This window comes from Rattus norvegicus, chromosome 3 (assembly GCF_021556685.1).
Source record: "Rattus norvegicus strain SHRSP/BbbUtx chromosome 3, alternate assembly SHRSP_T2T, whole genome shotgun sequence".
NCBI classification, from domain to species: Eukaryota; Metazoa; Chordata; class Mammalia; order Rodentia; family Muridae; genus Rattus; species Rattus norvegicus.
In genome coordinates this window covers 51,981,889-52,006,799 of record NC_141536.1, presented here as the reverse complement: position 1 = coordinate 52,006,799, position 24,911 = coordinate 51,981,889, and the positions used below count along the sequence as shown (strand labels likewise).

Genomic DNA, 24,911 nt, shown 5'->3' with positions numbered 1-24,911 from the left:
TGCTCCAAGGTGCTTTTTCAAATATCTTAGGCCCAGGGATTATGAAATGGGGTGCTTTCCAATCCAGTGTGCTCAGTGGCTGAGGCAGAGTTTGGGGAAGAATTTGATTACAGCCCATCCAAGGCCCTAAACAAACAAACAGACAAACCATGGGCAGAGCAGCGTGCAAGGCAGCAGCTTCACAGTGCATATATCCTCTGTAAACTCTGCCACAGCAGCCTTCCTGAGCCTGGGGAGCTCTGCCTCAGAAAACAGTTTGTCTGTCTTACCGCAAAGGACATTTTGTAGGTCACACTGGAAAACTGTTTTATGTTCAAATATTCCTGTATTTTATACAAGTCTATGCCTCTCACTCCATCCCTGACTTTAGTCCTTCTCTTGACTTTATTCAGCAGCCCCTATCATCTTCTGTAATGCCTCTAGGCCATCCCTGACAGAAATTCTTCTCAGGCTTGGCCCTCAGAGATCTTTTCAGGGTTTAGGAAAGATGTTATTTTATTGTCTTCTTGAACTATTTGTAGAGCCCAGACATTGACTCTATCTCATTGTCTCTCATTATTTCTCCTCTTTGGGTAATGGCCTACATGCTTAGAGGACTGTCCCACAGAAAGAAATTCATCAATACCGAAGGCCCATGTGCCCGTGCTTCTGGTTTCCTCCTTCTTGGGCTCTGGAGACATAGAGGAAGCTGGGCCAAGTGCTGGTATGAAGACAGAAGAGGGTCACACTGTAAGCCCTGGTAACTGGGTTCACTGTGCACATAAAACAAGATGGGGTTCAGGTGACCCACACATTCCTACTGTGTGATTCAGGTCTAAAGTCAATTGAAGACATGAGGCTGGTAATTATGGAAACCAAATGTAGGAAAGAGCCTCTCTTCTGTCCTGAGAAAGACTGTCAGGAAGTTGAACTCAAGGAAGATTGGGTGACCCCAGTCCATACTCTGAGCCAGAGGAAGTAGTGTTGACATTAAGGTGTTAGTGTATGACACTGAAAGGGAAGGCAGGGGAATTGTGAGTAATTTGCTTTGATTTTTCAGAGTCCAAAGTCTTCAGAAATATTTAATTTAAAAGTGAAACAAAATAACCTTCCAACCTTACACTGCCTATTGAATTTTTGACTTACTAGTTTGACAAACATCTCTTTGGTGTCTGGAGAAATTAAAAGCAGACTCAAGAATAGTGACTCAAGAGCCTTCTTCAAGTTCTGGAAAGACTCAGAGGAGAGAATTCTTTGGAGGGAAGCATGGGGTACATTCTAAGCTTTCCTGAGCAGGTAAGAGTGGGGTGCATTTTGAACTTTCCTTAACAGAGAAGAATGGGCTACATTCTGATCAGGGAAGACTGGGGAACATTCTGAACTTTACTGAGCAGAGGAGACAAAGTATTATATCCTTTTTTCAGACATAAGAAGACAAGGATGAGTGGAAGGAAAATATTTAGCTGTAGGCTGTAGAACATTGTGAAGTTGGCAAGAAAATTGATTCTGGGCAAATGCCTTTGATTTATCGTAGGGAAAATAAACTCTTAAAATAAATGCTTACTTAAGACAAGCATATGAAGAATTCGGAAGCCCTTTTAAGTGTACTGTATAGTGACAGGGTGCATGATACCTCATGTCCTTCATGGAAACCATATGTCGCATGCCTTTAGGATATGCACAGTCTACTCTTCCAGTTCTATCCTTCTTCTGACCTTCCTATCTCTTCCTCTGCCTCCCAAGTCAATTTCTACCTTCCAGAAGCCTCTTTAGACACCCTTAAAGTCTCCTGTCCTGGAGGCCTTGCTCCACTGGGATCCTGGTAGTTTATCAGAAAAGAAATTCACATACTGCTACCTCTCCAGTAACATTTTATCTGACTTTTTTTTCTTTCTCCCTCGCCCCTTTTCTTTCTTTCTTTCTTTTTTTTTCTCCTCACATGCTTCTGGCAATTGAAGGTAGAACAAGTGTTCTACCACTGAAGTCCAAGTTCAAGCCTCTTCTTTATTTTGAGATTGGATCTAACAAGTTGTTCAGGCTGGTCTTGAACCCATGATTCTCCTGCTCCAACCTCCTGAATAGGTGAAGGTACAGACCTAATTGAGCTGAAAAAGCTTGTATCTTAACAGGAATTCTTTATAGCTTTATACAGAAAGCGCAAAGGATGGATTTATCTTCCAAGTGCCATAGTTCATTCATGAGACAGTTGTCCGTGAACAAAGGAAGAGGGTGGAAAGTTTAAGCATTCCCTAAGTTACAAAGGAAGCCACCTCCCTCCCAAATAGCACAGCTCCTCAGCCCAGGTGAAGCCTTATGCTTCTACTAAATTTCCTTCTCTGATGTTGCTATGAGCGTCTAGGATGGGTCTGCACCTATCTTCCAAAATTCTAACCCATTTTTAGAGTCTTTGAACACTGACTATGTTCAGGTATTTTCTTGAGCTCTTTATGTATTTTGAACTAATTTAGCTTCTACAACTATCAGAGGTAGGCAACTTTATATCCATTAAATATAAGATGCTGATTTGTTAAACTATTTGTCTAAACCCACAAGCAAGTGAATGCTCAACTCAGAATAGAAATACAGGGCTGTCTAACCCCAAGGCTTACATAGTAACCATGACACAGGCTGTATCAGGGGTACCTAGTATCACACAGGAAGCAGTTACTCTTTCTGGTTTTCCTTTCTTGTCTTTGATGGTGAATTTTTCAAGTCTATTCACCCAGGTCATCGTGCTCTGAGGTAACGACCTCCTCAGATATTTGGTCAAACATTATTCTGAAATTTTTCTATAAGGGAATTATTTGTTGAAATTTATATACATGTATATTGTTCTAGCACAGGAGTGAGCATCAACCAATCATTTATTTGAAGGCCCTCATAAAACAAAAAGCAGTAAGAATTTTCCTGTCTTCTTGCTTTAGTGACAACATCAGCTCTTCCTGGCTTTCTAGTTGTGTATTTGGACTTGGATGGCTCTGTCCTGTGTCTTCAGCCTCTGTGGGCTTCTCCATTAGATTCTATATACTCCAGAAGCTTCTACCTTTTGATTCTGTTTCTCTAGGAAACTGATTCAGAGAGCCTCCCTTGTTTCCAACCTTGTAAGGGATAAAACCTAGGGCCTCTTTTTTTCCCAGTCTGAATTTTGTTTGTTTTCTAAGTAAAAATTTCCTAGTTGTCAATGGCATGCCAATGATAACTCCTTGATTTACAATCAAGTTCAAAAGTAAGTATCATGCCCGTATCATAGAGCTAGTTGATTACTTGAGTGTGTTCTTGCATATCTCAGAGATACTTGGATGCAGCCCACACAAAAGCAGATTCATGACCCTGATTCTCTTCAAGGTCCCGATGCCTATGAAATATCCCCTATGTCTGAAAGACCAGAAATAGTCTTAACTCTGCCTCACTGCCTCTGTTCCTAACCCATCAACATGACCTGCCAATGGGGCTGTAGAAATTTCTCATATGTTTACTTCTTCCTGGAATCACACCTCATGCTCCTCACTGAGACGCTCCTCCTGACCCCTCTGGGTGTCCTTCAGTCACAGTGTGATGGTTTGTATATGCTCAGCCCAGGAAGTGGCACTATTAGAAGGTGTGGTCTTATTAGAGTAGGTGTGGCCTCTGTGGAGTAGGTGTATCATTGTGGGTATGGGCTTTAAGACCCTCATCCTAACTGCCTAGAAGCCAGTATTCTGCTAGCTGCCTTCAGATGAAAATGTAGAACTTTCAGCTCTTCCTGTATCATGCTGGCTTGCCTGGATGCTGCCATGTTCTCACCTTGATGATAATGGACTGAACCTCTGAACATGTAAGCCTGCCCTAATTAAATGTTGTCCTTTAGAAGACTTGCATTAGTCATAGTGTCTGTTCACAACAGTAAAACTCTAAGACACACATGGATCTTCCTAATTTACAAAGCTGATTAAACCACTCAGTGTCATGGCCTACTGGAAGCATTCAGTTCTTATCCAAGTCACAGGGTGTCTCCCAGGGCTCTGTGTGACTTCCTCGTGCAGCAGTGGCCTTGCCATCCACACAATAGCTACTGTCAGTCTTCAATTTCTCAAAGTGCTTCTGCCCATATGGATCCTGTCTAGTACCTATAAAGACTTTTTTTATTTTAGTTTTTAAAATCTAGAATATTTTGATATTCTTCCAAAGTCTTAGTTATCATGCCAAGGGTCACTTTTAAGGGAGACTTTCATGTTCTACATGTCCTTCTAGCAAGCTAGTCAGGGTCCTTTATCTTTCAAGATCATAATTCTTATCTAGATTAATGTGAACACTAATAGATACAATTTATTAGGTATTAAAACTCAAGCATCAACCATAGTGCAGATGAGTTTACAATCATGGTATTTAAATCTATGCTAACTAAAATTATAGCAAAATCTGAGAGACAGGCAATATTATCCTTACTATCTTGTAGGAGGAACCTAATAGCCCAAACCACAAGCTGAAGGCATTTTCAGTTGTGCGATGATTTAATTCAGAATACTTGGATCTCCCCTAAGACTTTGAACTTGGAGCGAGCTAAAGCCAGGTCTGTTACTGATCAGTCCTTTTAGAAGCCAGCTTGGCATGTACAATGTGCCCACTATGTATCTGCTGATTGGGATAATGAGTATTTGAATGCGTAATGAAGTAGGACACATTTTTTATGTGGAAACTAACTGTGTATTCCTTTTGTTCTGCAAGCCAAATCAGTCACCTATGAGATTGTTTACAAAATTCCAGACAGATGCTTGCAAATGAGAAAAATGGCATTCACAGTCCTAGAGATGGTGTCGAACATCCTCCACTCTTCATTTTGATGACCATCTGCTCCACTTCCAAATGAGGTACCCATTCAGTTTAATTCAACTCACAGTTAAAGATGAAGGGGCTTCCCTCTCCCTTCTCGTCCTCTGGGGCTCCTGAAATAGAGGACTCACACTCACAGTGAGCCACAGGGGCACTTGCAATCTTGGAGTAGTTAGATTCGTACCTGTAGTTGTACAAGAAGCTGCAACTTTCTGAACCTAAACACGAGAGGACTATTTCTTACTTGTGTAGCTGCCCAACGTGGTTTTAATGTTTGCACAGACAGCTTTACCCCCAATGATTTAAGCCCAGCTACTTCCTGCTGGTGCTCCCCAGTCTGCTGGCCCAGCTCTCCCATCATATATAACATGATATCCTGAGAAGGTATATTCCAGTCCTCAATATGGTTTCAAACGAAGTGCATCATTTCCTCTTGTTTCTCTTTGCTAGAAAGTCCAACCCTGAGGACTTCTAAGGGATGTAGAATAAATGCTATTTGTCAGCCCAGAAGGAAAAAAAAGGAGAAACTAGTTGTTTGAATTTCTGGGTGTCTTCCTTCCACTCCACCTAATCAAGCAAGGCAAAGTAATGTTTGAGGTCAGTACACAGGGCACTGGAAGGTGGAAGGAGAAGCTTCGTCTATGGGTCAGGGAAAAACAGTGATGCTATTAATACGAAATGGTAACACCCAAAAGTCATAACTGAAGCTGATGCCAAGAGAGATTAGGACAGGAAGAAGAGAGGGCAGGAAGGGTAGAGACAGGGCGGGCGGAGTGAGGGCTGGAAGGAGTGAAAACAGAAAGGGGTGAGGACAAGGAAAGGTGGCTGCAGGATGGGTGAGGACAAGAATGGGTAGGGACTGGAGGGTATAAGACAGAAGGAGGTGGGGCAGGAAGAGTTGAGGAGAGAATGGAGTGAGAGCAGGAAGGAGTGAGGAGGGAGTGAGGGTAGGAAGGGGTGAGGGCAGGAAGGTATGATAACAGGAAGGGATGAAGAGAAGGAGGAGTAAGGAAGAGAAAGAGAAGTGAGCCTTTGTATGTGTGAGAGTCAGGCAGAAAAATTTTTGAATAATTTTTTTGTCTTGCTTTTTCTGTCTTCCTTCCATAAGTAATTAAGTAACACACAGATTCAACCGTTCACCACAAATATCTTAGTCCCTAATGTGAAAATATGAAATAATTAGGGGATTTGCTGTGTAAGGATTTCAATGGCATAGACAACTTCTGTTTGCAAGACTGCGCTAATTATAGAGGATGAGTTTGAACAAAGGGACAAGCTGCAATTAGCAGAGTAGCACTTCCTGCAAAGCAGTTTCCGAATTCATGTCTGTACTAGAACAATAGTCCTCTAGGACATCACTTTCCGAAGAAGACTTTGGAGACTTTAGCAACTCCAGATTTGGCCACCTAATACTTGACTATGGTGATGGGATATAGGACATTTACAATCTAGTCTAAATGGTAGAGGATAAATAGCGGGTCCATAAAAAGAGAAGAGGCCTGGTGTTTCTGTGGTCTCCCACTCCTTGGCTTTTTCTCGAACTCTCTAGAGATCATAGTGCATATGAAAGCACCGGCACAGAGCTGGGGCTGATTAAAACTAACTTTTAATCTTAGATCGATCTTTTCTCTCGCTTTCTTTCCTTTATCAAGATTACATTCACCTCAAATAAAAACCCTTAAGACTTTGAGAATGCTACAAGAATGGCTGAGATATCAGATGAATGGGTTTCCTCTAAACTCTCAGAAGCCCAATAAAGGCCCTCTCTGCATTAGTGGTTCTGTCTGAGTAGTGTCAAGGATAAGGAAGTACCCGGGCTGGTTAATCCCTGGGGGGCATCTCTGAAGGGCTGACTCAGCCCTTTCCTTCCAAAGAGGAAGAAGATGAACTGCATGCCACAATGCAATGTGCTCTCTCTATGTCTCTGTCTCTGTCTCTGTCTCTGTCTCTCTCTCTCTCTCTGTCTCTCTCTCTCTGTGCGTGTAGGGGGCCCTATTCTGTTTGCAAACCCAACCTTGGGTGCAAAAGACAATCCCTATGCCATGTAAACACTAAAGGTTCTGTAAAGGGTCCTTTGAACATGTGGGTTTCCCTGGGTTTTGTTGGCAGAAAATTAGAAATTGATATGAAAAGGAAAGGGTTCCAAAACTCCTCAATATTACACATTATTTAGGGCAAACTATTGGGGGCTGCTCATCCTTGCCTTCAGGGCAGCTCAGGTTGGGTTGAAATGATGATGGGCCTTAGCTCCTGAACAGGAACTAGGATTACCATATCATATCACACACTTCCTAAAAGACTTCACCTCAGTGATGCTGGTCTCTTCTTAATCACCGCTAATTTCTTAGCTCCAGCTGACCAGCATCAATTGTCCCAGTAGTCTCTTCTATTCTAGACTCTTAGGCCAGAGCCACGTGGCCAAAGATGCTAAGTTCTGTGACTTGCTGGGTTTAGAACACGGCCCCCTTATTCTATTAACAGCTTTCTGTTTCCCCGACTCCCTCACTGCTTAAGCTTGGCTGTCCTGGAACTTGCTCTGTAGATTGAACTAAGACATCTGCATGGCTTTGTCTCCTGAACACTGGATTAAAGGCTTGTACCACCCAGATTTAAGTTTTTCTTCACCTAGAACTTGCTCTGTCCCAGGCTGTCCTTGAATTCAGAGATCTGCTTGGCTTTTATAAGTATGTTCCACCATGCCTGTGCCTAAGCTATTCATGGCCACTGTTCCTCAAGAATCAGATCTAAAGCCTGTGTCTTCCAGCCTCAAGATCTGGATTGCGGAGACACCACTGGAACCTGAAGGAACAGACCAGGTAAACAGGTCTCTGCACCCAAATTCCATGGGAGGGAGAGCTAAACGTTCAGAGAGGCAGACACGCCTGGGAAACCAGAAGAGACTACACTCTGCACACATCTCTGACGCCAGAGGAAAACACCAAATGCCATCTGGAACCCTGGTGCACGGAGGCTCCCGGAAAGGGCGGCGCAGATCTTCCTGGCTGCTGCCGCCACGGAGAGCTCGTAGGTAGCACCCCACGAGCAAACCTGAGCCTTGGGACCACAGGTAAGACCAACTTTTCTGCTGCAAGTGACCTGCCTGGTAAACACCAGACACAGGCCCAAAAGAACAGCTGAAGACCTGTAGAGAGGAAAAACTACACGCCCAAAAGCAGAACACTCTGTCCCCATAACTGGCTGAAAGAAAACAGGAAAACAGGTCTACAGCACTCCTGACACACAGGCTTATAGGACAGTCTAGGCACTGTCAGAAATAGCAGAACAAAGTAACACTAGAGATAATCTGATGGCGAGAGGCAAGCGCAGGAACCCAAGCAACAGAAACCAAGACTACATGGCACCATCAGAGCCCAATTCTCCCATCAAAATAAACATGGAATATCCAAACACACCAGAAAAGCAAGATCTAGTTTCAAAATCATATTTGATCATGATGCTGGAGGACTTCAAGAAAGACGTGAAGAACTCCCTTAGAGAACAATTAGAAGCCTACAGAGAGGAATCGCAAAAATCCCTGAAAGAATTCCAGGAAATCATAGATAAACAAGTAGAAGCCCATAGAGAGGAGTCACAAAAATCCCTGAAAGAATTCCAGGAAAACACAATCAAACAGTTGAAGGAATTAAAAATGGAAATAGAAGCAATCAAGAAAGAACACATGGAAACAACCCTGGATATAGAAAACCAAAAGAAGAGACAAGGAGCTGTAGATACGAGCTTCACCAACAGAATACAAGAGATGGAAGAGAGAATCTCAGGAGCAGAAGATTCCATAGAAATCATTGACTCAACTGTCAAAGATAATGTAAAGTGGAAAAAGCTACTGGTCCAAAACATACAGGAAATCCAGGACTCAATGAGAAGATCAAACCTAAGGATAATAGGTATAGAAGAGAGTGAAGACTCCCAGCTCAAAGGACCAGTAAATATCTTCGACAAAATCATAGAAGAAAACTTCCCTAACCTAAAAAAAGAGATACCCATAGACATACAAGAAGCCTACAGAACTCCAAATAGATTGGACCAGAAAAGAAACACCTCCTGTCACATAATAGTCAAAACACCAAACGCACAAAATAAAGAAAGAATATTAAAAGCAGTAAGGGAAAAAGATCAAGTAACATAATAAGGCAGACCTATCAAAATTATACCAGACTTTTCGCCAGAAACTATGAAAGCCAGAAGATCCTGGACAGATGTCATACAGACCCTAAGAGAACTTAAATGCCAGCCCAGGTTACTGTATCCTGCAAAACTCTCAATTAACATAGCCATCTATGAAACCAAGATATTCCATGACAAAACCAAATTTACACAATATCTTTCTACAAATCCAGCACTACAAAGGATAATAAATGGTAAAGCCCAACATAGGGAGGCAAGCTATACCCTAGAAGAAGCAAGAAACTAATCGTCTTGGCAACAAAACAAAGAGAAGAAAAGCACACAAACATAACCTCACATCCAAATATGAATATAACAGGAAGCAATAATCACTATTCCTTAATATCTCTCAACATCAATGGCCCCAACTCCCCAATAAGAAGACATATATTAACAAACTGGATACACAACGAGGACCCTGCATTCTGCTGCCTACAGGAAACACACCTCAGAGACAAAGACAGACACTACCTCAGAGTGAAAGGCTGGAAAACAACTTTCCAAGCAAATGGTCGGTAGAAGCAAGCTGGAGTAGACATTCTAATATCAAATAAAATTAATTTTCAACGAAAAGTCATCAAAAAAGATAAGGAGGACACTTCATATTCATCAAAGGAAAAATCCACCAAGATGAACTCTCAATCCTAAATATCTATGCCCCAAATACAAGGGCAACAACATACGTAAAAGAAACCTTACTAAAGCTCAAAACACACATTGCACCTCACACAATAATAGTAGGAGATATCAACACCACACTCTCATCAATGGACAGATCATGGAAACAGAAATTAAACAGAGACGTAGACAGACTAAGAGAAGTCATGAGCCAAATGGACTTAACAGATATTTATAGAACATTCTACCCTAAAGCAAAAGGATATACCTTCTTCTCAGCTCCTCATGGTACTTTCTCCAAAATTGACCATATAATTGGTCAAAAAACGGGCCTCAACAGGTACAGAAAGATAGAAATAATCCCATGCGTGCTATCAGACCACCACGGCCTAAAACTGGTCTTCAATAACAATAAGGGAAGAACGCCCACATATACATGGAAGTTGAACAATGCTCTACTCAATGATAACCTGGTCAAGGAAGAAATAAAGAAATTAAAGAATTCGTAGAATTTAATGAAAATGAAGGTACAACATACCCAAACTTATGGAACACAATGAAAGTTGTGCTAAGAGGAAAACTCATAGCGCTGAGTGCCTGCAGAAAGAAACAGGAAAGAGCATATGTCAGCAGCTTGACAGCACACCTAAAAGCTCTAGAACAAAAAGAAGCAAATACACCCAGGAGGAATAGAAGGCAGGAAATAATCAAACTCAGAGCTGAAATCAACCAAGTAGAAACAAAAAGGACCATAGAAAGAATCAACAGAACCAAAAGTTGGTTCTTTGAGAAAATCAACAAGATAGATAAACACTTAGCCAGAATAATGAGAGGACACAGAGAGTGCGTCCAAATTAACAAAATCAGAAATGAAAAGGGAGACATAACTACAGATTCAGAGGAAATTCAAAAAATCATCAGATCTTACTATAAAAGCCTATATTCAACAAAACTTGAAAATCTGCAGGAAATGGACAATTTCCTAGACAGATACCAGGTATCGAAGTTAAATCAGGAACAGATAAACCAGTTAAACAACCCCATAACTCCTAAGGAAATAGAAGCAGTCATTAAAGGTCTCCCAACCAAAAAGAGCCCAGGTCCAGACAGGTTTAGTGCAGAATTCTATCAAACCTTCATAGAAGACCTCATACCAATATTATCCAAACTATTCCACAAAATTGAAACAGATGGAGCACTACCGAATTCCTTCTACGAAGCCACAATTACTCTTATACCTACACCACACAAAGACCCAACAAAGAAAGAGAACTTCAGACCAATTTCCCTTATGAATATCGATGCAAAAATACTCAATAAAATTCTGGCAAACTGAATCCAAGAGCACATCAAAACAATCATCCACCATGATCAAGTAGGCTTCATCCCAGGCATGCAGGAATGGTTTAATATACAGAAAACCATCAACGTGATCCATTATATAAACAAACTGAAAGAACAAAACCACATGATCATTTCATTAGATGCTGAGAAAGCATTTGACAAAATTCAACACCCCTTCATGATAAAAGTCCTGGAAAGAATAGGAATTCAAGGCCCAAACCTAAACATAGTAAAAGCCATATACAGCAAACCAGTTGCTAACATGAAACTAAATGGAGAGAAACTTGAAGCAATCCCACTAAAATCAGGGACTAGACAAGGCTGCCCACTCTCTCCCTACTTATTCAATATAGTTCTTGAAGTTCTAGCCAGAGCAATCAGACAACAACAGGAGGTCAAGGGGATTCAGATCGGAAAAGAAGAAGTCAAAATATCACTATTTGCAGATGATATGATAGTTTATTTAAGTGATCCCAAAAGTTCCACCAGAGAACTACTAAAGCTGATAAACAACTTCAGCAAAGTGGCTGGGTATAAAATAACTCAAATAAATCAGTTCCGTTCCTCTATACAAAAGAGAAACAAGCCGAGAAAGAAATTAGGGAAACGACACCCTTCATAATAGACCCAAATAATATAAAGTACCTCGGTGTGACTTTAACCAAGCAAGTAAAAGATCTGTACAATAAGAACTTCAAGATACTGAGGAAAGAAATTGAAGAAGACCTCAGAAGATGGAAAGATCTCCCATGCTCATGGATTGGCAGGATTAATATAGTAAAAATGGCCATTTTACCAAAAGCAATCTACAGATTCAATGCAATCCCCATCAAAATACCAATCCAATTCTTCAAAGAGTTAGACAGAACAATTTGCAAATTCATCTGGAATAACAAAAAACCCAGGATAGCTAAAGCTATCCTCAACAATAAAAGGACTTCAGGGGGAATCACTATCCCTGAACTCAAGCAGTATTACAGAGCAATAGTGATAAAAACTGCATGGTATTGGTACAGAGACAGACAGATAGACCAATGGAATAGAATTGAAGACCCAGAAATGAACCCACACACCTATGGTCACTTGATTTTTGACAAAGGAGCCAAAACCATCCAATGGAAAAAAGATAGCATTTTCAGCAAATGGTGCTGGTTCAACTGGAGGGCAACATGTAGAAGAATGCAGATCGATCCATGCTTATCACCCTGTACAAAGCTTAAGTCCAAGTGGATCAAGGACCTCCACATCAAACCAGACACACTCAAACTAATAGAAGAAAAACTAGGGAAGCATCTGGAACACATGGTCACTGGAAACAATTTCCTGAACAAAACACCAATGGCTTATGCTCTAAGATCAAGAATCGACAAATGGGATCTCATAAAACTGCAAAGCTTCTGTAAGGCAAAGGACACTGTGGTTAGGACAAAACAGCAACCAACAGATTGGGAAAAGATCTTTACGAATCCTACAACAGATAGAGGCCTTATATCCAAAATATACAAAGAACTCAAGAAGTTAGATCGCAGGAAAACAAATAACCCTATTAAAAAATGGGGTTCAGAGCTAAACAAAGAATTCACAGGTGAGGAATGCCGAATGGCTGAGAAACACCTAAAGAAATGTTCAACATCTTTAGTCATAAGGGAAATGCAAATCAAAACAACCCTGAGATTTCACCTCACACCAGTGAGAATGGCTAAGATCAAAAACTCAGGTGACAGCAGATGCTGGCGAGGATGTGGAGAAAGAGGAACACTCCTCTATTGTTGGTGGAATTGCAGAGTGGTACAACCATTCTGGAAATCAGTCTGGAGGTTCCTCAGAAAATTGGACATTGAACTGCCTGAGGATCCAGCTATACCTCTCTTGGGCATATACCCAAAAGATGCCTCAACATATAAAAGAGACACGTGCTCCACTATGTTCATCGCAGCCTTATTTATAATAGCCAGAAAATGGAAAGAACCGAGATGCCCTTCAACAGAGGAATGGATACAGAAAATGTGGTACATCTACACAATGGAATATTACTCAGCTATCAAAAACAACGAGTTTATGAAATTCGTAGGCAAATGGTTGGAACTGGAAAATATCATCCTGAGTGAGCTAACCCAATCACAGAAAGACATACATGGTATGCACTCATTGATAAGTGGCTATTAGCCCAAATGCTTGAATTACCCTAGATCCCTAGAACAAACGAAACTCAAGACGGATGATCAAAATGTGAATGCTTCACTCCTTCTTTAAATGAGGAAAAAGAATACCCTTGGCAGGGAAGGGAGAGGAAAAAATTAAAACAGAGACTGAAGGAACACCCAATCAGAGCCTGCCCCACATGTGGCCCATACATATACAGCCACCCAATTAGACAAGATGGCTGAAGCAAAGAAGTGCAGACCGACAGGAGCCGGATGTAGATCGCTCCTGAGAGACACAGCCAGAATACAGCAAATACAGAGGCGAATGCCAGCATCAAACCACTGAACTGAAAATAGGTCCCCCGTTGAAGGAATCAGAGAAAGAACTGGAAGAGCTTGAAGGGGCTCGAGATTCCAAAAGTACAACAATGTCAAGCAACCAGAGCTTCCAGGGACTAAGCCACTACCTAAAGACTATATATGGACTGACCCTGGACTCTGACCCCATAGGTAGCAATGAATATCCTAGTAAGAGCACCAGTGGAAGGGGAAGCCCTGGGTCCTGCTAAGACTGAACCCCCAGTGAACTAGACTATGGGGGGAGGGCGGCAATGGGGGGAGGGTTGGGAGCGGAACACCCATAAGGAAGGGGAGGGGGGAGGGGGATTTTGCCTGGAAACCGGGAAAGGGAATAACACTTGAAATGTATATAAGAAATACTCAAGTTAATAAAAAAAAAAAAAGAAGAAGAAAAACTAGGGAAGCATCTCGAACACATGGGCACTGGAAAAAATTTCCTGAACAAAACACCAATGGCTTATGCTCTAAGATCAAGAATCGACAAATGGGATCTTATAAAACTGCAAAGCTTCTGTAAGGCAAAGGACACTGTGTTTAGGACAAAATGGCAACCAACAGATTGGGAAAAGATCTTTACGAATCCTACAACAGATAGAGGCCTTATATCCAAAATATACAAAGAACTCAAGAAGTTAGACCGCAGGGAGACAAATAACCCTATTAAAAAATGGGGTTCATAGCTAAAGAAAGAATTCACAACTGAGGAATGCCGAATGGCTGAGAAACACCTAAAGGAATGTTCAACATCTTTAGTCATAAGGGAAATGCAAATCAAAACAACCCTGAGATTTCACCTCACACCAGTGAGAATGGCTAAGATCAAAAACTCAGGTGACAGCAGATGCTGGCAAGGATGCGGAGAAAGAGGAACACTCCTCCATTGTTGGTGGGGTTGCAGACTGGTACAACCATTCTGGAAATCAGTCTGGAGGTTCCTCAGAAAATTGGACATTGAACTGCCTGAGGATCCAGCTATACCTCTCTTGGGCATATACCCAAAAGATGCCCCAACATATAAAAAAGACACGTACTCCACTATGTTCATTGCAGCCTTATTTATTATAGCCAGAAGCTGGAAAGAACCCAGATGCCCTTCAACAGAGGAATGGACCCGCGGATCCTGGCCCGCAGCAGCTCTCTGCCCCCAGACCCTGTGAGAGAGAGACCCAACCGCCTGGTCAGGTGGGCACTCCTGAGGCTGCAGAGCGGAAGAGACCACCAACACTGCTCACCCCTGCCCACATCCCTGGCCCAAGAGGAAACTGTATAAGGCCTCTGGGCTCCCGTGGGGGAGGGCCCAGGAGCGACAGGACCCCTGTGCCTGAGACACCACCAGAACCAGAAGGAAACAGACCGGATAAACAGTTCTCTGCACCCAAATCCCATGGGAGGGAGAGCTGAACCTTCAGAGAGGCAGACAAGCCTGGGAAACCAGAAGAGACTGCTCTCTGCACACACATCTCGGATGCCAGAGGAAAAAGCCAAAGACCATCTGGAACCCTGGTGCACTGAAGCTCCCGGAAATGGCAGCACAGGTCTTCCTGGTGCTACCGCTGCAGAGAGCCCGTGGGTAGCACCCCACGAGCGAACTTGAGCCTCGGGACCACAGGTAAGACCAACTTTTCTGCTGCAAGAAAGCTGCCTGGTGAACTCAAGACACAGGCCCACAGGAACAGCTGAAGACCTGTAGAGAGGAAAAACCACATGCCGGAAAGCAGAACACTCTGTCCCCATAACTGACTGAAAGAGAGGAAAACAGGTCTACAGCACTCCTGACACACAGGCTTATAGGACAATCTAGCCACTGTCAGAAATAGCAGAACAAAGTAACACTAGAGATAATCTGATGGCGAGAGGCAAGCGCAGGAACCCAAGCAACAGAAACCAAGACTACATGGCACCATCGGAGCCCAATTCTCCCATCAAAACAAACATTGAATATCCAAACACACCAGAAAAGCAAGATCTAGTTCCAAAATCATTTTTGATCATGATGCTGGAGGACTTCAAGAAAGACGTGAAGAACTCCCTTAGAGAACAAGTAGAAGCCTACAGAGAGGAATCGCAAAAATGCCCGAAAGAATCGCAAAAATCCCTGAAAGAATTCCAGGAAAACATAAATAAACAAGTAGAAGCCCATAGAGAGGAGACACAAAAATCCCTGAAAGAATTCCAGGAAAACATAAATAAACAAGTAGAAGCCCATAGAGAGGAGACACAAAAAAATCCCTGAAAGAATTCCAGGAAAACACAATCAAACAGTTGAAGGAATTAAAAATGGAAATAGAAGCAATCAAGAAAGAACACATGGAAACAACCCTGGATATAGAAAACCAAAAGAAGAGACAAGGAGCTGTAGATACAAGCTTCACCAACAGAATACAAGAGATGGAAGAGAGAATCTCAGGAGCAGAAGATTCCATAGAAATCATTGGCTCAACTGTCAAAGATAATGTAAAGCGGAAAAAGCTACTGGTCCAAAACATACAGGAAATCCAGGACTCAATGAGAAGATCAAACCTAAGGATAATAGGTATAGAAGAGAGTGAAGACTCCCAGCTCAAAGGACCAGTAAATATCTTCAACAAAATCATAGAAGAAAACTTCCCTAACCTAAAAAAAGAGATACCCATAGACATTCAAGAAGCCTACAGAACTCCAAATAGATTGGACCAGAAAAGAAACACCTCCCGTCACATAATTGTCAAAACACCAAACGCACAAAATAAAGAAAGAATATTAAAAGCAGTAAGGGAAAAAGGTCAAGTAACATATAAAGGGAGACCTATCAGAATCACACCAGACTTCTCGCCAGAAACTATGAAGGCCAGAAGATCCTGGACTGATGTTATACAGACCTTAAGAGAACACAAATGCCAGCCCAGGTTACTGTATCCAGCAAAACTCTCAATTAACATTGATGGAGAAACCAAGATATTCCATGACAAAACCAAATTTACACAATATCTTTCCACAAATCCAGCACTACAAAGGATAATAAATGGTAAAGCCCAACATAAGGAGGCAAGCTATACCCTAGGAGAAGCAAGAAACTAATCGTCTTGGCAACAAAACAAAGAGAATGAAAGCACACAAACATAACCTCACATCCAAATAGAATATAACGGGAAGCAATAATCACTATTCCTTAATATCTCTCAATATTAGTGGCCTCAACTCCCCAATAAAAAGACATAGATTAACAAACTGGATACACAACGAGGATCCTGCATTCTGCTGCCTACAGGAAACACACCTCAGAGACAAAGACAGACACTACCTCAGAGTGAAAGGCTGGAAAACAACTTTCCAAGCAAATGGTCAGAAGAAGCAAGCTGGAGTAGCCATTCTAATATCAAATAAAATCAATTTCCAACTAAAAGTCATCAAAAAAGATAAGGAAGGACACTTCATATTCATCAAAGGAAAAATCCACCAAGATGAACTCTCAATCCTAAATATCTATGCCCCAAATACAAGGGCACCTACATACGTAAAAGAAACCTTACTAAAGCTCAAAGCACACATTGCACCTCACACAATAATAGTGGGAGATTTCAACACACCACTCTCATCAATGGACAGATCATGGAAACAGAAATTAAACAGTGATGTCGACAGACTAAGAGAAGTCATGAGCCAAATGGACTTAACGGATATTTATAGAACATTCTATCCTAAAGCAAAAGGATATACCTTCTTCTCAGCTCCTCATGGTACTTTCTCCAAAATTGACCATATAATTGGTCAAAAAAAGGGCCTCAACAGGTACAGAAAGATAGAAATAATCCCATGCATGCTATCGGACCACCATGGCCTAAAACTGGTCTTCAATAACAATAAGGGAAGAATGCCCACATATACGTGGAAATTCAACAATGCTCTACTCAATGATAACCTGGTCAAGGAAGAAATAAAGAAAGAAATTAAAAACTTTTTAGAATTTAATGAAAATGAAGATACAACATACCCAAACTTATGGGACACAATGAAAGCTGTGCTAAGAGGAAAACTCATAGCGCTGAGTGCCTGCAGAAAGAAACAGGAAAGAGCATATGTCAGCAGCTTGACAGCACACCTAAAAGCTCTAGAACAAAAAGAAGCAAATACACCCAGGAGGAGTAGAAGGCAGGAAATAATCAAACTCAGAGCTGAAATCAACCAAGTAGAAACAAAAAGGTCCATAGAAAGAATCAACAGAACCAAAAGTTGGTTCTTTGAGAAAATCAACAAGATAGATAAACCCTTAGCCAGACTAACGAGAGGACACAGAGAGTGCGTCCAAATTAACAAAATCAGAAATGAAAAGGGAGACATAACTACAGATTCAGAGGAAATTCAAAAAATCATCAGATCTTACTATAAAAACCTATATTCAACAAAACTTGAAAATCTTCAGGAAATGGACAATTTCCTAGACAGATACCAGGTATCGAAGTTAAATCAGGAACAGATAAACCAGTTAAACAACCCCATAACTCCTAAGGAAATAGAAGCAGTCATTAAAGGTCTCCCAACCAAAAAGAGCCCAGGTCCAGACAGGTTTAGTGCAGAATTCTATCAAACCTTCATAGAAGACCTCATACCAATATTATCCAAACTATTCCACAAAATTGAAACAGATGGAGCACTACCGAATTCCTTCTACGAAGCCACAATTACTCTTATACCTACACCACACAAAGACCCAACAAAGAAAGAGAACTTCAGACCAATTTCCCTTATGAATATCGATGCAAAAATACTCAATAAAATTCTGGCAAACCGAATTCAAGAGCACATCAAAACAATCATCCACCATGATCAAGTAGGCTTCATCCCAGGCATGCAGGGATGGTTTAATATTCGGAAAACCATCAACGTGATCCATTATATAAACAAACTGAAAGAACAGAACCACATGATCATTTCATTAGATGCTGAGAAAGCATTTGACAAAATTCAACACCCCTTCATGATAAAAGTCCTGGAAAGAATAGGAATTCAAGGCCCATACCTAAACATAGTAAAAGCCATATACAGCAAACCAGTTGCTAACATTAAACTAAATGGAGAGAAACTTGAAGCAATCCCACTAAAATCAGGGACTAGACAAGGCTGCCCACTCTCTCCCTACTTATTCAATATAGTTCTTGAAGTTCTAGCCAGAGCAATCAGACAACAAAAAGAGATCAAGGGGATACAGATCGGAAAAGAAGAAGTCAAAATATCACTATTTGCAGATGATATGATAGTATGTTTAAGTGATCCCAAAAGTTCCACCAGAGAACTACTAAAGCTGATAAACAACTTCAGCAAAGTGGCTGGGTATAAAATTAACCCTAATAAATCAGTTGCCTTCCTCTATACAAAAGAGAAACAAGCCGAGAAAGAAATTAGGGAAACGACACCCTTCATAATAGACCCAAATAATATAAAGTACCTCGGTGTGACTTTAACCAAGCAAGTAAAAGATCTGTACAATAAGAACTTCAAGATACTGAGGAAAGAAATTGAAGAAGACCTCAGAAGATGGAAAGATCTCCCATGCTCATGGATTGGCAGGACTAATTTAGTAAAAATGGCCATTTTACCAAAAGCAATCTACAGATTCAATGCAATCCCCATCAAAATACCAATCCAATTCTTCAAAGAGTTAGACAGAACAATTTGCAATTTCATCTGGAATAACAAAAAACCCAGGATAGCTAAAGCTATCCTCAACAATAAAAGGACTTCAGGGGGAATCACTATCCCTGAACTCAAGCAGTATTACAGAGCAATAGTGATAAAAACTGCATGGTATTGGTACAGAGACAGACAGATAGACCAATGGAATAGAATTGAAGACCCAGAAATGAACCCACACACCTATGGTCACTTGATTTTTGACAAAGGAGCCAAAACCATCCAATGGAAAAAAGATAGCATTTTCAGCAAATGGTGCTGGTTCAACTGGAGGGCAACATGTAGAAGAATGCAGATCGATCCATGCTTATCACCCTGTACAAAGCTTAAGTCCAAGTGGATCAAGGACCTCCACATCAAACCAGACACACTCAAACTAATAGAAGAAAAACTAGGGAAGCATCTGGAACACATGGTCACTGGAAACAATTTCCTGAACAAAACACCAATGGCTTATGCTCTAAGATCAAGAATCGACAAATGGGATCTCATAAAACTGCAAAGCTTCTGTAAGGCAAAGGACACTGTGGTTAGGACAAAACAGCAACCAACAGATTGGGAAAAGATCTTTACGAATCCTACAACAGATAGAGGCCTTATATCCAAAATATACAAAGAACTCAAGAAGTTAGATCGCAGGAAAACAAATAACCCTATTAAAAAATGGGGTTCAGAGCTAAACAAAGAATTCACAGGTGAGGAATGCCGAATGGCTGAGAAACACCTAAAGAAATGTTCAACATCTTTAGTCATAAGGGAAATGCAAATCAAAACAACCCTGAGATTTCACCTCACACCAGTGAGAATGGCTAAGATCAAAAACTCAGGTGACAGCAGATGCTGGCGAGGATGTGGAGAAAGAGGAACACTCCTCTATTGTTGGTGGGATTGCAGAGTGGTACAACCATTCTGGAAATCAGTCTGGAGGTTCCTCAGAAAATTGGACATTGAACTGCCTGAGGATCCAGCTATACCTCTCTTGGGCATATACCCAAAAGATGCCTCAACATATAAAAGAGACACGTGCTCCACTATGTTCATCGCAGCCTTATTTATAATAGCCAGAAAATGGAAAGAACCGAGATGCCCTTCAACAGAGGAATGGATACAGAAAATGTGGTACATCTATACAATGGAATATTACTCAGCTATCAAAAACAACGAGTTTATGAAATTCGTAGGCAAATGGTTGGAACTGGAAAATATCATCCTGAGTGAGCTAACCCAATCACAGAAAGACATACATGGTATGCACTCATTGATAAGTGGCTATTAGCCCAAATGCTTGAATTACCCTAGATCCCTAGAACAAAGGAAACTCAAGACGGATGATCAAAATGTGAATGCTTCACTCCTTCTTTAAATGAGGAAAAAGAATACCCTTGGCTGGGAAGGGAGAGGCAAAGATTAAAACAGAGACTGAAGGAACACCCATTCAGAGCCTGCCCCACAGGTGGCCCATACATATACAGCCACCCAATTGGACAAGATGGATGAAGCAAAGAAGTGCAGGCTGACAGGAGCCGGTTGTAGATCTCTCCTGAGAGACACAGCCAGAATACAGCAAATACAGAGGCGAATGCCAGCATCAAACCACTGAACTGAAAATAGGTCCCCCGTTGAAGGAATCAGAGAAAGAACTGGAAGAGCTTGAAGGGGCTCGAGATTCCAAAAGTACAACAATGTCAAGCAACCAGAGCTTCCAGGGACTAAGCCACTACCTAAAGACTATATATGGACTGACCCTGGACTCTGACCCCATAGGTAGCAATGAATATCCTAGTAAGAGCACCAGTGGAAGGGGAAGCCCTGGGTCCTGCTAAGACTGAACCCCCAGTGAACTAGACTATGGGGGGAGGGCGGCAATGGGGGGAGGGTTGGGAGGGGGACACCCATAAGGAAGGGGAGGGGGGAGGGGGATGTTTGCCCGGAAACCTGGAAAGGGAATAACACTTGAAATGTATATAAGAAATACTCAAGTTAATAAAAAAAAAAGAGTGTAGGAGTGGAGGTATTTGGAAATAAATAGGTTCCCAGCATGACAAAGAGGAGAGAGTAGGAGAGAGTGATAGAGAATGAATATAGTCAAAGTATGAAACGTACTTGTTTGAAATATCACAATGAAGCCCATCACATTTTACAAGGGATAAACGCTATTTTTTTAAAATACAATGATCCTAGTTAAAGCTACAAATTATAGGTAAACAGAAGGATGATTTTGGTAATTTTTGCACTATGTGTTGACTATTCTTAATAATGTATTGTAAATTTCAAAATAGTTAAGCATGTTTTAAAAGTGTATAACAAAAATAAATTTAAAAATATTTGCTTGATGAATCTCTTAAGACTTCATCTTTTATATTTTATATTTTATACAAGAATATTGTTTTTACTACATTCAGCCAATAGCGTTCTCAATATGAAAGAGGAAAGCTGTGGTTGAAAATTATGCTCAATTTTCTGTTATCAATGTTCACCTTATTTTTATTATGTTTCAAAGATAATAACAACATAAAATTTGTCAATAAAATACACTACCAAGGTCGCCATGTTTTAGTATTAATACTAATTCACAGAATGTTTGCTTGAGGTGCTCATGAATTTGAAGAGGTGGTAAGTGTAAGAAGATTTCTTGGATGAGCTCCAATATAATTAATTATAGCTATTCACCCTTGTGACTGTGAGTGTGTGTGTATATGTGTGTGTGCATGCGCAAGCTATCCCATGTCCGAAGTCACACTGGGAGCAATTTTTAAATGTTTCCAATTGATCGAAATGCAAAAATCTCTGTAAATTGGAAGAAAAATACTATCTAAAATAAATATGCATGTATTTTTTTAATCTAAGTACTAGATTAAACAAATACTTCGGCATTCAAGTCAGTTCCTAGTTTGCAACATCTAGGTTTAGAACTGAGTTATCCCTAAGTATTTAATCACAAAAATAGTGTATTTCTAATAGGCAATTGTAAAAATATATCAAAAAAAAAACCAGAGGAATGGATACAGAAAATGTGGTACATCTACACAATGGAATATTACTCAGCTATCAAAAACAATGACTTTATGAAATTCGTAGGCAAATGGTTGGAACTGGAAAATATCATCCTGAGTGAGGTAACCTAATCACAGAAAAACACACATGGTATGCACTCATTGATAAGTGGCTATTAACCCAAATGCTTGAATTACCCTAGATGCATAGAACACATGAAACTCAAGACGGATGATCAAAATGTGAATGCTTCACTCCTTCTTTAAAGGGAAACAAGAATACCCTTGGCAGGGAATAGAGAGGCAAAGATTAAAACAGACACAGAAAGAACATCCATTCAGAGCCTGCCCCACATGTGGCCCATGCATATACAGCCACCCAATTAGACAAGATGGATGAAGCAAAGAAGTGCAGGCTGACAGGAGCCGGTTGTAGATCTCTCCCGAGAGACACAGCCAGAATACAGCAAACACAGAGGCGTATGCCAGCAGCAAACCACTGAATTGAGAATAGGACCCCCGTTGAAGGAATCAGAGAAAGAACTGGAAGAGCTTGAAGGGGCTCGAGACCCCATATGTACAACAATGCCAAGCAACCAGAGCTTCCAGGGACTAAGCCACTACCTAAAGACTATACATGGACTGACCCTGGACTCTGACCTCATAGGTAGCAATGAATATCCTAGTAAGAGCACCAGTGGAAGGGGAAGCCCTGGGTCCTGCTAAGACTGAACCCCCAGTGAACTAGACTGTTGGGGGGAGGTTGGCAAGGGGGGAGGATGGGGAGGGGAACACCCATAAAGAAGGGGAGGGGGAGGGATTAGTGGGATGTTTGCCCGGAAACCGGGAGAGGGAATAACACTCGAAATGTATATAAGAAATACTCAAGTTAATTAAAAAAAAAAAAAGATCTGGATTGCAAGTGTGTCCATTTCTGGATTGTAGTTTATTCCAGATTGGATGAATTGCAATCCAGAAATGGAGGACACACTCGTGATATTAGCCAAAAAAAAAAAAAAAAGAAAGAAAGGAAAAGAAAAGAAATACAACTCACACATCATATGAAATTCAACAAGAAGGAAGACCAAACTCTGGATACTTCAGTCCAATTCAGAAAGAACTCAAAGGGGAAGAAAATAATCACTGAAGTAGAGGGAGGGAAGCATCTGGGAGGGAGAGAGGAGGAGGACAAAAAAAGGGGGCAAGATCAGGTGTAGGAGGAGTCAGGGGTGGGGGAGAAGTACAGAGGGTCAGGAATTTGAACAGAGGTGTGTAGCAGTGGGGGATGGGGAGCCAGGGGTAGTCATTAGAAGTTCCCAGATGCCAAGGACTCAAGAGATTCCCAGGACCCAACAGGAATGACATTAGCTGAAATACCCAACAAAGGAGAGAGAAAACCTGAAGAGACCATATCCAGAAGGTGTGCATGGCCCCCAGTTGAGGGATGGGGCCACTCACCCTTCTCAAAAATATTACTCCAGAATTACTCCTATCAAAAGGAAATGCAGTGACAAAGAGTGGAGCAGAGACTAAAGGAAAGCCATTCAGAGACTGACCCACCAAGGTATCCATCCCATTTGTAGATACCAAACCCAGACACTATTGCTGATTCCAAGAAGCACTTGCTGACAGGAGCCTGGTGTAGCTGTCCTCAGAGGCTATGACAGAACCTGACCAATACATATGTGGAAGCATGCAGCCAACCATTGGCCTGAGTGCTGGGACCCCAATGGAGGAGTTAGAGGAAGGACTAAATAAGCCGAAGGGGTTTGCAACCCCATAGGAATAATAATAATAATATCAATCAACCAGACCCTCCAATGTTTCCAGGGACTAAACCACCAACCAAAGAGTATACATGGAGGGACCCATGGCTCCAGCCACATATGTACCAGAATATTGCTTTATCTGGCTTCAATAGGAGGGGAGCCCCTTGGTCATGTGGAGACTTGATGCCCCAGTGTTAGGGGAATGCTAGGCTGCTGAGGCAGGAGCGGGTGGGTGGGTGGGGAAGCACCCTCATAGAAACAGGGGGAATGACCACAATTACTCCAACAGAGCCATACCTCCTAACAGTGCCACTCCCTGGACTAAGCATACACAAACCATCACACTTGGGTACTCATACCTCTTGCTGATACCCAGGTCTAGTCATGCACACCCTGATGCTCATCACAGTTTTTAGTTGTGCTATTATTTTATTGTTGGGTTTCTTTTTTAGTTGGCTCCCATTGATCTCTTACAACGGAAGACAGGGTAGGCTTTGACCCTGTGCTCAGTCCGCCTTGCATATTTAAATGCCGAATGCATTGGTTTAGATTCTGAGAGTATTATGGCTATAACAGCATGAACATCTGGTGACATCTGTCCTTCTCGGTGACTGCTAACTCCACCCCGCCATCCCTCTTCTTACCTCTGTCCAGGAGGGCATAAATGAGTGAGCATGCTGTCAAGAAGAAAAGGGTCCAAGTCCACCCATAAAGAAAAGACAATGGAAACTAATATAGCTGGTGCAAATTGCTAAAAACAAAGACACACACACACACACACACACACACACACACCAACACACACACACAGAGGTCCACAGTGCACTGACATTTTGTTGAGTTTGATTTTGAAAAATCATCTTGTTGGGAATTAACTCAGAAAACCCCCTTCCCATCAACCCCTTCAACAACAGGTTTCCTCATGGTCCAGCGGACTCTTAGAAGGCACTTGGAGATAGCTGGCCATTTCATAGATAAGGAGATGATAGTTTAGGCAGGATACGGGATCTGCAACAGTACATAGGCAGGTGTTGGCTAAGAAT

The 24,911-nt window shown here is 41.5% G+C and overlaps 1 protein-coding gene across 3 annotated transcripts in view; it reads right to left on the bottom strand.

The window, feature by feature from the left end:
• B3galt1 (Beta-1,3-galactosyltransferase 1) overlaps positions 1 to 24,911 on the bottom strand; it is a 582,026-nt gene that overhangs the window by 33,629 nt on the left and 523,486 nt on the right.